The 13,712-nt window shown below is 41.3% G+C and overlaps 1 long non-coding RNA gene across 2 annotated transcripts; it reads right to left on the reverse strand.

Annotated features, from left to right (window-relative positions):
* Positions 1–562: 562 nt before the first annotated feature.
* LOC120541579 lies at positions 563–1,319 on the reverse strand. 2 transcript variants are annotated; one of them, XR_005636037.1, is made up of 3 exons: positions 1,073–1,319; positions 898–981; positions 563–747 (listed from the first exon to the last, which is right to left on the reverse strand). It is a non-coding gene; the product is annotated as an uncharacterized LOC120541579 (long non-coding RNA). The 2 variants fall into 2 exon arrangements; XR_005636036.1 differs by having other exon boundaries at positions 861–981.
* Positions 1,320–13,712: the final 12,393 nt, after the last annotated feature.

Genomic DNA, 13,712 nt, shown 5'->3' on the forward strand with positions numbered 1-13,712 from the left:
TCAGCCCTACAGAGAGTGATCTGTGCAGTGGAACGATGCTGCAGGTCAGCTCTACCATCTCTGCAGGACATTTACACCAGAAGATGCACGACCAGAGCTCTCAGGATTATCAAAGACTCCTCTCATCCCAGCAATAGGCTGTTTCATCTGTTAAAATCAGGCAAAGGGTTTAATAGCATCCTGGCCAAGACAGAGAGACTCAGAAGGAGTTTCAATCCTCAAGCCATAAGGCTGTTAAATCAAAACATGCCATCTCATCCACGACCCTCCACATACTTAGACTGGACTGTAAGTTGCACTATGCCGTCTGCCTTTATCTTGTTTTGGAATTGGCCTTACATTTAACGACCACAACAACATTTATTTCTATAGCACATTTTCATACAAATAATGCAGCTCAAAGTGCTTTACATGATGAAGAAAGATAAAAAAGGACAACGTAAGAATTAAAATACGAGAACACTAATTAACATAGAATAAGAGTAAGGTCCGATGGCCAGGGAGGACAGAAAAAACAAAAAATAACTCCAGACGGCTGGAGAAAAAAGAAAATCTGCGTAATGTAAAGAATTGTTATCAAACCCAACAATAACATAAAAATTAGCCTTTTTTGTATTAGAAAATTCCATCTCATTATTTGGACAATTTTATAAACCTTGAAGAAACGCAGCTACAATAATATTAAAGAAGTACATTTAGGTCCTCATCGCCGTCCTCCTGAATCGTCACAATAAAATACAACTGCAACTGCAAATTAAGAACGAGAAAACAGAAATAAAATAATATTAAACGGCAAACAAATCGTTTGCGACAAATATAAAACAACAAATGACCTGTTAAGGTCGTGCCTCGCGATTTACCTTTTAAAGCGTTCACAAACATAAACAAAAATCTGACCTCTGGAAATCTTGGAAGATTTGATCGCAGTAGGCCTTCTTGTTCGGCTTTAGGCGTCAACGAAAATTTATTTTTGACATCCTTCTGTTAAAAAAAATATGAATAAACAAATAAAAACTAGAGGAATTAAACTGCCTCGAGTTCACGGGCTGGCGGTGCCACCGACCCCCCTCACCTCCTCGCGTCTGCGGTTTGGCTCGCGGCTCGACTTTCGCGCTGTTTTAAAAGCCCGCTTATCGCGAAGCTGTGCTACGGTGGCTGTGGAAGGACAAACGGTACGCTTTAAAAGTCAAATACGAGACTCTAGGATAGGGGAAGAGCAGAAAAAAAACGCATTTAGATCTACAAACGTCTGACTTAAAACTTCGATTTCTGTCTTATTTACTGCCTGGTAACTTCAACATTTATTGTTGAATGTTCACCTCGTTATTTTACTAACACTTTAGACTCTTCTTTTGATCCTTGGTACAACCCCACGATCCTTTTAGTTAGAACATTATTGGAAATGCAAATAAAAAGAGAAAGTTAATTTCCTCTCGCAATAAATAAATAAATAAATAAAGGATAGAGGCATGTTTAAACATATTACATTATTGTTTAAATGTTTACATTTGTGATTATGTGTTGGGCAATTAAGCCTGTAATAAAAGAAGTCAGACACTCCCTGTGACTGCCATGGAAAAAGTTTAATCTGCCCACACGTTAATTATAAATGAATCAAAGCTTTAGCAAACTCCCCTACAGCAGTGAGTAATATTATATAAAAGCAAAAATGATCTTCTAGTAAATCCCTTTGGATACACAATGCCATAACTGAAGCCTAGTAAGGATAACCATAAGTGAAGCGTTCATGTTCTGCGTGCTGGCGAAGTAATCCAATGTAGTCAGTGAGTCGCCTGCTTAATAAGTAGTTTGCATTTTGTTACTACTTCGACTATTCCATTCTATCACAATTTCCAATAATTTATTGAATAAATACATTTCTTTATTACCTTCAATAGGAGCGGACCTTTACACACAAATAGAAATGAGTTTAAGTGTCGGTAATGTCCCCATATGACTAATCAGCCAATAGAGCAGCAGATGGCGCTGTTGTCCCGAAATTAAATAAGTGGCGAATGTGACTCATCTATCTATCTATCTATCTATCTATCTATCTATCTATCTATCTATCTATCTATCTATGTATTATATAGTACCTTTCATATCTATCTATCTATCTATCTATCTATCTATCTATCTATCTATCTATGTATTATATAGTACCTTTCATATCTATCTATCTATCTTATAGTACCTTTCATATCTATCTATCTATCTATCTATCTATCTATCTATCTATCTATCTATCTATCTATCTATTTGGTGTTTGGTACACTGTATTAATCCCTGAAATTGATCAGACATGGTCAGATATTGTACAGCACCTCTGGAAATTAGTCACCATTATCACCATTCCAAGCATCTGAAATATGATTATTTTCTTAGGCAGAAAGTAAATTTGTGTGTGTGTGTGCAGCCTCATTGCAGGTTCCCCTGGTTACCTTAATGTTCTCGCCAATCAGGTAGGCACAGTTGCAGCCTCAGCCATTCCGCTGCACCTTGGACCTTAAATGTTGGGATCTTTTAAGTGATACATGGTTTATTTTTTTGTGATTCAGAAAGTATTCAGACGCTTTCACTTTCTGCACATTTTATGATGTTGAGGATTTATTTTAAATGGAGACATCTGCCATTTTCTCCATCAATCTACACTCAATGACCTATAATGACAAAGTGAGAAACTGCTTTCAGAAAGGTTTGCAAATTTATTAAAAATCCAAAACTGAAATCTCTCTTTCATAAACGTTTTGAGACCCTTAATTTTTTACTTTGTAGAAGCCTCTTTTTAATAGCAATTCCAGCTTTGAGTCTTCTTGGTAAATCTCTACCAGCTTTGCACACCTGGATTTGGGCAGTTTATTCCATTCCTCCTGGCAGATTCTCTTACGCTCCATTAGACTGGAAGGGGATGGGGACTAAACTGCCATCTTCAGGTCTCTCCACACATATTCTTTGAGCAGGCTGACCAGATGTTTCATTGTTCCAAAATGGGACACAACTCAATATTCCAGCGAGTGTGGTAGACGCAGGCGAGATCGAAGAGTGGGAAGTTTTGTGTGTCTTTTACAGAAGTATTTTACATCAAAGGGTGGGAGGCTTGGAGTCTTGGATGATTAAAATCAGGAAAAATGGGACATCTGGTTGTATTCTGGGATGCAATGCATTAAAGCTAGACTGTACCAGAAACAAACAAGAAGGGTCTTGTTCAGAAAGCGGATGCCACTTGAGACGGCCTTCCCCTTGTCCAAATATTACCCTTGAGGTCAATAAAATAGGTCCCTGATGTTAAGTCACTATTTTAGGGATAAAATGATAACAGAAATGTGAAACCTACTTATATACCTAATCTTAATTATTGTGAAACAACTAAGTGGCGTCCGCTTTCTGAACAAGAGCCATCAGGAAGTCTGGTCATCCTATGGATGCCACTCCAGCATTGTCTTGGCTGTATATTAGATGTAGATTTTCTTCATGGACCTTTCTCTATTTGGTTCAGTTCTGACCCGTCTCCCACAGCATGACGCTGCCAACAAAATGCCCCACTACAACGATAGTATTCAGGCAGGTGATAAGTATAGATAATGAAAGACACTATAATACATAGATTGATTTAACTAGGGGGCAATTACTTTTTCACACAATGCCAGTTGGAGATGGGCAGCTTTGTTCATATATGCTAAAAAATGTTATCTTTTGACACTTCATCAAAAATTAGATTTTGGTTGAAGATCTGAAGTGATTAAGTAAGCAAAATTTGTTAAAACAGAAAGGGGAGAACTTCATGCAACAGAATACAGAGCTCTGGATTTGTAAATAAAACTTGAAGTAAACAGGAAAAGCGCACTGTGCTGCATGCATAATCCTTCATAACTCAAGATATTACAACGGAAAAAATTAGCAGATGGAAAAATGTATCCAAGCAACTTCCAATTCAGCAGGGGACAGTGAAACTGAACATCTGCACGTCTGATTACACAAAAGCAGGCAGACACTCAGATGGTTCCTTTAGGCCTGAAATGGGTGGCTTGTTCTTTACAGTCGAACATCAGGTTTCCAATATGCAGCTTAACTTGAAGTTAAGTACTGAACATGCCTCACCAGCACAACTCTCATTAAAAAAGTAAGAATTAAAGTGAAAAGCGGCAAAAACAAAAGGTCCTCAAATGGAAAAATGAGTGATGGCAAGCATGGCATGTTAATTGACTATCTGGCCACAATTGCTTTATATTTGCTCTTTCAGTACTGTAAGCAAAATACATTTTAGTTTTCATTATGAATAAGAGCAAAAGAGTGTTTCTTCTTTTCGCTGTCCCAGGAGCTTGACTGCTTCTATCTGCAGTTTCAAATGGCGTCAGACATCCTGATTTGACTGTTTCTATTTATCTAAGAGTATATTCAGGCCCCCACATTGGCCTCTAGTGCCTTGTTTTCTGATGAGGGTCTCCTGTACTGTTTGTTTTTCTTTTTCAATACCAGACAGAGGTTACAATGTTTTATTAAGTCAAGCAATTGCCAGCATTGACCATTGCCTTCCCATCTTCGATTACTTGGCACGTATTTACTGTGTGTTGGTCACGGTGATAGTCAGCTTTTCAAACAATCAGGTGAAAAACATTTAGATTATATTCAATTTAAATTTGGAGTTCTAAACAAAAACCATCTTCGTCCACACTAGTGTTTCTACATGGTGTGGCGATACAGACAGAGACACAGGCAGAGACACAGGCACGAGTCCCAAAACTCACGCTTATTTCTCTTTTGTTTCTCTACACAGCACCGTGCATGATCACAGACAATCACAGCTCAGTCCTTTTCCCTCTTTTCCTTTGTCTTTCTTCTTCTCTGCCAGCCTCATTCCTCCAATCACAAGCTCTGTCCTCTGCCTCCTGATTCTAGATCCCCGAATAGAGTGAGGCAGCCCCTTTTATGCTGCACCCAGATGCAGGGGCGGACTGGCCATTAGGGCATTTGGGCAATGCCTGGTGGGCCACGGACTCTGGTCTGGTCATGAAATAAATTTTATGCACTGGTTACTGTTTGATATAAAAATTAATTGTCTAAACTACTAAACATTATCTGCCGGGTACTGAGATTTGTCTTCTTCTTCTTTCTGCTGCTCAGGTGAGGGATCACCACAGCAGATAATCTTCTTCCAAATCTTCCTGTCCTCGTCATCTTGTTCTGTCACCCCCATCACCTGCATGTCCTTTCTCACCACATCCATAAACCTTATCTTAGGACTTCCTCTTCTCCTCTTGCCTGGCAATGCTATCCTTAGCACCCTTCTCCCAATATACCCAGCATCTCTCCAAACCAACGCAATCTTACCTCTCTAACTTTGTCTCCAAACCGTCCCACCTGAGCTGACCCTCTAATGTCCTCATTTCTAATCCTGTCCATCCTCATCACACTCAATGCAAATCTTAGCATCTTTAACTGTGCCACCTCCAGCTCTGTCTCCTGTGCCACCGTCTCCAACCCATATAACATAGCTGGTCTCACTACTGTCCCGTAGACCTTCCCTTTCACTCTTGCTAATACCCGTCTGTCACAAATCACTCCTGACACTCTTCTCCACCCACTCCACCCTGCCTGCACTCTCATCTTCACTTCTCTTCCACAATCCCCATTACTCTTTACTGTTGATCCAAGTATTTAAACTGCTCCACCTTCGCCAACTCTACTCCATCATCATCACCATTCCACTGACCTCCCTCTCATTCACACACATGTATTCTGTGTTGGTGGTCCTACTGACCTTCATTCCTCTCCTCTCATATCGCCACCTCTCCAGGGTCTCCTTGACCTGCTCCCTACTCTCTCTACAGATCACAATGTCATCAGCAAACATCACAGTCCACGGGGACTCCTGTCTAATCTCGTCTGTCAACCTGTCCATCACCATTGCAAATAAGAAAGGGCTCAGAGCCGATCCCTGATGTAATCCCACCTCCATCACTCCTACCGCTGACCTCACCACGGTCACACTTCCCTCGTGTATATCCTGTACCACTCTCACATACTTCTCTGCCACTCCCGACTTCCTCATACAATTCAACAACTCCTCTCGTGTCACCCTGTCGTATGCTTTCTCCAGGTCCACAAAGATGCAATGCAACTCCTCCTGGCCTTCTCTATACTTCTCAGTACTGCGATTTCTATAGTCCTATATAATATACCGCATTATTGTACATTATCAATTTGTTTTAGTTTTCAGTACACAATGTTGCAGCGAAAAATTTGGTCAAAACTGCCTTTTGCTGATTTTTCCTTCAATACATTTCGGTGAGCATATACATTATTGCAATTTATTTTATCTCATATCTAGTATTCAAATTCGGTACTAATAATTAGTTTAGATTATGTATTATGCATTTTATTGTTCTCTGGTCATTGGCATGGCATGAGCGATAATTAGTGATTTTCAGCTGCAATGAAATAAAATTATAAAGCACAGGATAGAAATTTTTCATATTAGGACGGAACATTTATGGAAGAGCTGCATAGACATTTGCTCAGATTTGATGATGCCGTCAGTGCTGGACACTAATAAACAGAACTGCAAAGCTTTAGACAGCAGTGGTCAACACCTAAACAATTTGCGTTGAAGAGAATCAAAAGCCACCTGAGAAGCACAATGACGTGAGAACATCTTGAGGTGTTCATGTTGATGTCAATGGAGAAAAGCATCAGAGCCAAACTTGACACTAACAGTATTGTTGATGACATGGCTGCTAAAAGCAGTGAACTGCGTAAGCTCCTTGCCTACTAGGGTACTGGCACTTGGACATGACATTGGCATTCAACATGTACTCTAATAACGTGAACGCCGTGTTACTACATTTGTATTTTCATTAAATTTTATTTCTAAGCATGTCGTCAGATTTTAATTTGTGTCTAAACAACAGTGTACAGATTAAGTTAGGCTCACAACAATGCAAATCTTAACATCTTTAACTCTGCCACCTCCAGCTCTGTCTCCTGCTTTGATGCAATGAGGAGGTAAGCAAAATGACCTCTCTTATTGGCTAACTGAACTGATTACAACATACAAGGGGCAACTCAGGCCCCTTCGTCATCTTGCTTTCTACATCCTGCCTGAAGAAGGGGTCTCAGTTGCCTCCAAAGCTGGCATGTTGTAATCAGTTCAATTAGCCAATAAGAGGGGTCATTTTGATTGACTTCTTATTGCATCCATAATAGCTAACAGGGTACAACACCCTAGCAGTGCAGACATACTGTACAAGGTGCTATATGAATTGACAAGAAATTTACAAAATGCTCCAACATTCAAACCAGCTTAGCGAGACGCCGAGCGCACCTGAATGTTATGCTAAGGCGACATTTCCCTCGCTCTTCTTTATTTTTACAGCTTGTCAGGAGGCTCGTTTTTCAATCTCCTTCAAATAAACTCAGACACAGTGGGTACTGCACAGCACTAAAGCTTGTTACGTTTATTACGTTTCTTAACTGGGTTTTGCCAAAGTAAATAATCCGTCTGAAAACACTTGAGCTGTTTACAAGCTCGACTTTACAAGACTCAGCTGCTCCAGGAAGAAGCCCCAAGGTTTGTGTTTACTCCTGGCACAGCCCCGTCATGTCTTAGTGACCCGACCAAGACTGGCCACAAGTAACCTAAACAGAGGTGAGCGATGTGCACTGAACGGCAGTTGGCCTCTTGTGAGATTCAAGTTGTTTCTGATCTTGTCCTTGTCTTCTAAAAACTTTCCAAAATTCTTGTGAAGTTGTCACAGGAAGCAGTTTGAAACTTTTGTTTATTATCATGTTGTATTTTTTTAACTGTATAAGAATTTTATGTGTCCGTAATCACTCGGTGGCCAGGAGACCAGGGTTCATATCCCGAGTTCTCCCTGCATGTAATTTGCATGTTCTTCTCTAGGTGCTCCAGTTTCCTCAAAAATCAGACAGGTTAGTTGGACTGGTGCTGCTAAACTGGCCCCGGATGTGCGTGTGTGTGTGTGTGGGTGTGTGTGTGTGCCCTGTGATAGACTGGCATCCTGTCCAGGGGCTGTTCCTGCCTTACACTCCATGGTTGCTGGGATAGGCTCCAGATGTCTATCCTAGGATGTGATGTTGTGTGTGTTATGCTATGGTGTGATGTCTGTGATGTGAACGCTGAAGGGAAATTAAAGAGTGTGGAAAGGCACACCGCGGATTTAGTGATTTAACCAGAAATTGCATTTTTGTACATGTCCAACTCTATGGGAACAGCTTAAATCAAAGACACTTACCTATTAGAAAATGATATATATATTTGATATATGAAAAGAAAATTATATACTTTACTTGTTATATATCTATAGCTATTATATTTTATTTATTACAGCTGGATGGAAGGAACTGTAAAGGAAATCTTCTGTACACAGTGTCACGGGCATTAACCTGGAGCCGGAATAGAGCATATACAAGAAACTACCTCTCAAGAGATGCTAGAGGGCAGCCCTCAAGGTGGGGAGGGACAAGCTGTGGCACCAGGGGTTCTCAAGGGGCAGGCTGGGAGCTGGAGTTTGGCACAGCCCAGTTGGGTTCTGTGGGGGCCGCCAGGGTGAGCTGCAGAGCCCAAAATTGGGCTTTCCCCACTCTTGGGGGTGATTCCAGGCCTGATTAACAAGCCACCTGGAACACTCCCAGGGCCAACATAGAAGAAGCAGAGCAGGAGTCACAAGAAGGAGGATTGAAGTTTGACTGTGGAGGAGTGGAGGTAGAAAGGAGAGAAGAAGATGAAGAAGACAGAAGGGACTGTATATTTGATGCTCCGCGTACTGAGCTGATGAGGGGAGAGAGGGAGACGGGCTTCCCCTTCTGTAAATAAATGTAGGCTGTGCTAGAACTCGTGTCTCTGCCTGCCTGTGTCAGGGTTGGGGCATCTGGCTCGCCCCTGGTTTCCACTATAAATATATATATAGTCACACACGTGTGAGTAGGAGGCAGCTAAAGGGCCTGAGTAATTGCAATTCTACAACAGACCAGAAGGCAATGGGGTGCACTGACTGGATCTCTCAGTTCCTTGCAGACCATTCTCGGGAAATCCCGCCAGGTTCTGGCGCCTCTGAAGATGTCACTTCCAGTCCCGGCACCTTTGATGATGTCACTTCCAGTCCCGAAGACACCACTTCTGGGTTTGCCCCTAATGATGATGTCACTTCTTGTACTGGCCTTTAATGTTGCCATCTTGCCTCCATACAGAGAGTTCTGTTTTGGACTCAGATCAGTGAACAATTCTCTTCATATTTAAATCTATTTGTCAGCCGTGGAACAATACCCTGTATACGGGTGGCTGCCCAAACCTTTTCGATGTCTTTGTCTCATAATAGTTATTATATATATATATATATATATATATATATATATATATATATATATATATATATATATATATATACACACACATAAATATATATATCATCTTCTTCTTTCGGGTGCTCCTATTGTGCTCACCTTGCATGTGTATGTCAGCGGTTCTCAACCTGTGGCTGGCCCCCCTAGGGGCGCAAAGTAACAAAAAGGGGGGGTGCAAAGATGTTAAAAAAAGAAAACAAGAATCAAAAATATGAAAAAAAATCTGTTGAAACCAAAACAAATTAACTCAAACTACATTCTGATACTAGAAAAATAAATATAGAGTTAGAAAAATGTCGATAAAAGTTAAGTAGGTATAATAAAATATGCATCTACATTTCAAAAAAATGTTAGGGGGTTGCGATTAAAACTGTTATGAAAACTCGGGTCGTAAATACTTAAGGGTTGAGAAACGCTGTATTAAGTGGCTAAGTGAATGTCTGTTTTTTCCAAGGTTTTGTTTTGCCGATGTGCTCACCTTACTTGTGTATTTGCTTAAGCGAGTTTCTGTTTCTTCAGAGGTGGACCCTTTACCCCGACTCCACCTCTCACTTCCAGGCTGGACAGACACACACGCACACACTTACACATGTAGACATATATATATATATATATATATATATATATATATATATATATATATATATATATATATATATATATATATATATATATGTATAACTGTAAATTGTATACGCATATATCTAGAATCATCTTCTTCTTTTGGCTGCTCTTGTTAGAATCATCTTGTTCCATCTCTTCCTGTCCTTATCATCTTGCTCTATCACAACCATCACCTGCATGTCCTCTCTCACCACATCCATAAAAATGTGCTTAGTCCTTCCTCTTCATTTCTTCCCTGGCAGCTTTATCCTTAGCACCCTTCTTTCATTATACCCAGCATCTCTCCTCTGCACCTGTCCAAACCAATGCCATCTCGCCTCTCTGACTTTGTCTCCCGACCGTCCAAGCTGAACCCCCACGGACATTTTCAAATCAATTGCTTTTGTACGTCATTGGACACCAATGACATGTACTATATCATAAATGTTTTTCATCACCACTCTCCATGAAAATGTGAGATTAAATATTTTTCTTGGCCATGTGTACAAAACACAAGTGATAAGTGATAAGTATCGTCATTGGCTGGAGTTTTCCTTAAAATAAGCCGGCATTCATCTGGGAAAGGGACAGGGAACATCAACCGAGACATGGGGAGAGTGTGCAAGGACAACAACCGGGAATGGAGTTTTAGTTGAAATCACAGGATCTGTGAGTAAAGAACACTAAGCATTTGGCAGTAAGCACCTGGCATCTTGGCCAGGATGAGCATGGGAACTTTACCTGGATGGGAGGACAAGATAAAGGAGCAGTTGGGGAAAGCTCCTGATTTGGTGTGCTTTTATCCCATGTCCACTAGATGGCAGCATCTCAGGACCACAGTAACCGTGTGGAACCCTGCAGGGCATGATGGGAGTTGTAGTGCCGAGAGTCTGCCTAGCATGGTCCCATGGCTGCAGGCAGGGGGAGCTGCAGGGATTCACAATTCCTACTTTTTGGGCAGTGCTTCCTTCAGGCTATGCCCTGGCACTGGAAGTGCTCCAGGGTCCTACATAAAAGGAAGCCATCCAGCCTCCTCTGGAGTGTCAAAGTCGAAAGGAAGGAATACTAACTGGTGGAAGGTGGACGGATTGAGAAGAGACAGAATGAAGAAAGAAAAAGAATATTTTCTCTCTGCACGTTTGTAGAACCTTAGAGAAACCCTTGTGAGATTTTTTTATAATACAAGCCCATGACTGTCTGTCTGTCACTTGTATCGAGGGTTTGGGTCTCAGTGGCACCACCTCTCTGTCACACATTGCTCCACCATTCTCCACCAACATTACAAATGAATAGGCCTATTTTATGTATATTTTTTTTCAGTAGATAAATTTAACTAATGGAATGAATTGTGCAACTCTGAATCAGACAATGAGACAGCCCGCCTTCCGGACCGAAATAAAGCAGAGGAAGTGCGATTTGTGATCAATGAGATCTGCTGAGCTCTGATCTTCTGGCCATTCATGAGCCTCGTTGATGCGGCTGCTCTCTTTATCTGACCCCTAGTGCTGTGCATGACAGATACGTTAAGGTTCAGATTCTGTGCAATAAAAAATGAATGGTGTGGGCTGCAGAAACATGAGCACCCACCCGAAAATCAATGCATGGGTCCACCCGAGTTACTAGGAGTTTATGACCCCACGAGGTTTGGTCTGATTCTGCAATCCTGCTCTTTTCATATCACTATTATACCTTTTCACATCTGTCTGCTGGTATTTGGTGCATTTCCTATCATCTATCATATACAGGGCTATGTGTGGAACAGAATTTTGTTGTACCAAATTTTGTGAAATGTGGCCTTGAGCCGTGGATTGTGTGACATTACCACATGAATGAAATAAAACTCAAAGGCAAATGAAAATCGTCTTCCATCAAAAACAGAGCTTTTAATACATGTTGATTGAACAATTAAAACTAAGACATAACATACCAGCTGCGTGAAACTGTTACTCGCCATCTGTATGATGATGTGGAAGTGCAAGTGTCGGCACACAACGCAGACAACGGACTGGGGACGCACTTTACAAGTCCGGCACACACGTTTACTTTAGTAAGCTGCAACCTCGGACAAGTGTGAAGAATCGCAAGATTGTTTTGTAAAAGCACCACTGCATCCACAGGACTGGTTTTCAAATCAAACACTGGAATGATTCTCAGAATATACTGGGAGCAGCAAGCTGTGGTTACTGGGACTGTCGTGAGCCACAGATGTGAGGACAAGAGCTTGGGACGTCCACGGGTACCGATTCAGAAGTAGGGGCAGATTACAAGAAGGACGAATGATAGGGAAGTGAGTCTTGCATTGCTCAACAGCAGCTCTTTAGCATGGTGCAGACAGAAAGCAGACAGAGTTGCCAGCGCAAATCAGAAGTCTGCCCCTGCTACATCTGCACCCAGTCAGTGTTTTGCTCCTTTGTTCAGTTTGTTTCGTCTTCATTTTGTTTTTTAAATAAAGTTAAAAGAAAACATGGTGGTGTTTCTGCATGAAAGCGGATCAAAAATGATGACTGGGCTGAAATCCCTCCAAGATTTCATCAGACAAGGCTGTACCCCCAAAACAGCAGATACTCAAATACAAAGAGCGACTGTCATACACAGAGACCACCTTCTGAAATATAAAAACATAGACGACAAGAACCGCATTCCCCTTGTTGTCACCTGTAACCTGAAGCAGTTTGAAAAATTATAAAAGAACTTCAGCCAATGCGAAACAAGGATCCAGAACTTCCTCTCCTGGCATACAGACAACCGCCAAACCTGCAGCCACTAATTGCCCGAAGCTCCCTAAGTGAACCAACAGGAAATGGCACATCTCCCTGCCTACAGAAAAGATTTGTCAAACGTGTGCTCGCATTTATAATACAGACCTTGCAGTTAAACTACACTGCCGACTAGAACATCGCCTAAATGGATCATTATCCTGCAGATCATCCCTAATTCTCTGTATGAAACGTCCTGACACTGCACTCTCTGTGGGAGAAACTGGAGAAACACTTCTCCAAAGAATGAATTTCCACAGGGTCCTCCACATCAAGCCTGGCGACACAGACGTTCCTGCAGCAGCCCACTTCAACAGCCATGGATATTGTGAGGGGAACTTTAAAGTCACAGGGCTTATGGGTAACACAGCAAGAGAGATGAGAATGGCAAGTTAAAACTCAGGCTAAAAACTGAACACATTACAACACGGTGTAAATAGAGACAGCAGTCTTAGGGCCAGATATGAGGATTGTTTGCATCTCTTGGACTGACAGAGACCACCTGACTACAGACTCACATTGTATTGCAAAACTCACCGGAAACTTCAAAAGACTTTTTTGGACAGTCATCTTATGCAACGATCTTGACCATACATTGTTCTCCTCTCTTGTTAAATGAATCTTAGCCTGGAGAGGTCTATTCATTTTTACATCTAAGATGCCTCACAATGCTGTATCTGTCCTGGTGTCTATATAAACAGAGGGAACTTCAGTTTCTGTATTACATCTTGTCTGAAGAAGGGCCCTGAGTTGCCTCAAAAACTTGCATATTCTAATCTTTTTAGGGGTCGTTTTGTTTGACTTCTCACTACATCCACTGTGACATAAATGACTGAATTGGACGAAGGGTTTGGTGGCAGTCAGTGCAGCTAAAAGAGGTGGAGCAACAATGACGAGTAGGGGGCAATTACTTTATCACACAATGCCGGTTATTGCTGAAGAACTAATGATTCATTCAATAAATGACATTAAAACACAGACTACCTGTCTGTT

Source organism: Polypterus senegalus, chromosome 12 (genome assembly GCF_016835505.1).
Source record: "Polypterus senegalus isolate Bchr_013 chromosome 12, ASM1683550v1, whole genome shotgun sequence".
Lineage (NCBI taxonomy): Eukaryota > Metazoa > Chordata > Cladistia > Polypteriformes > Polypteridae > Polypterus > Polypterus senegalus.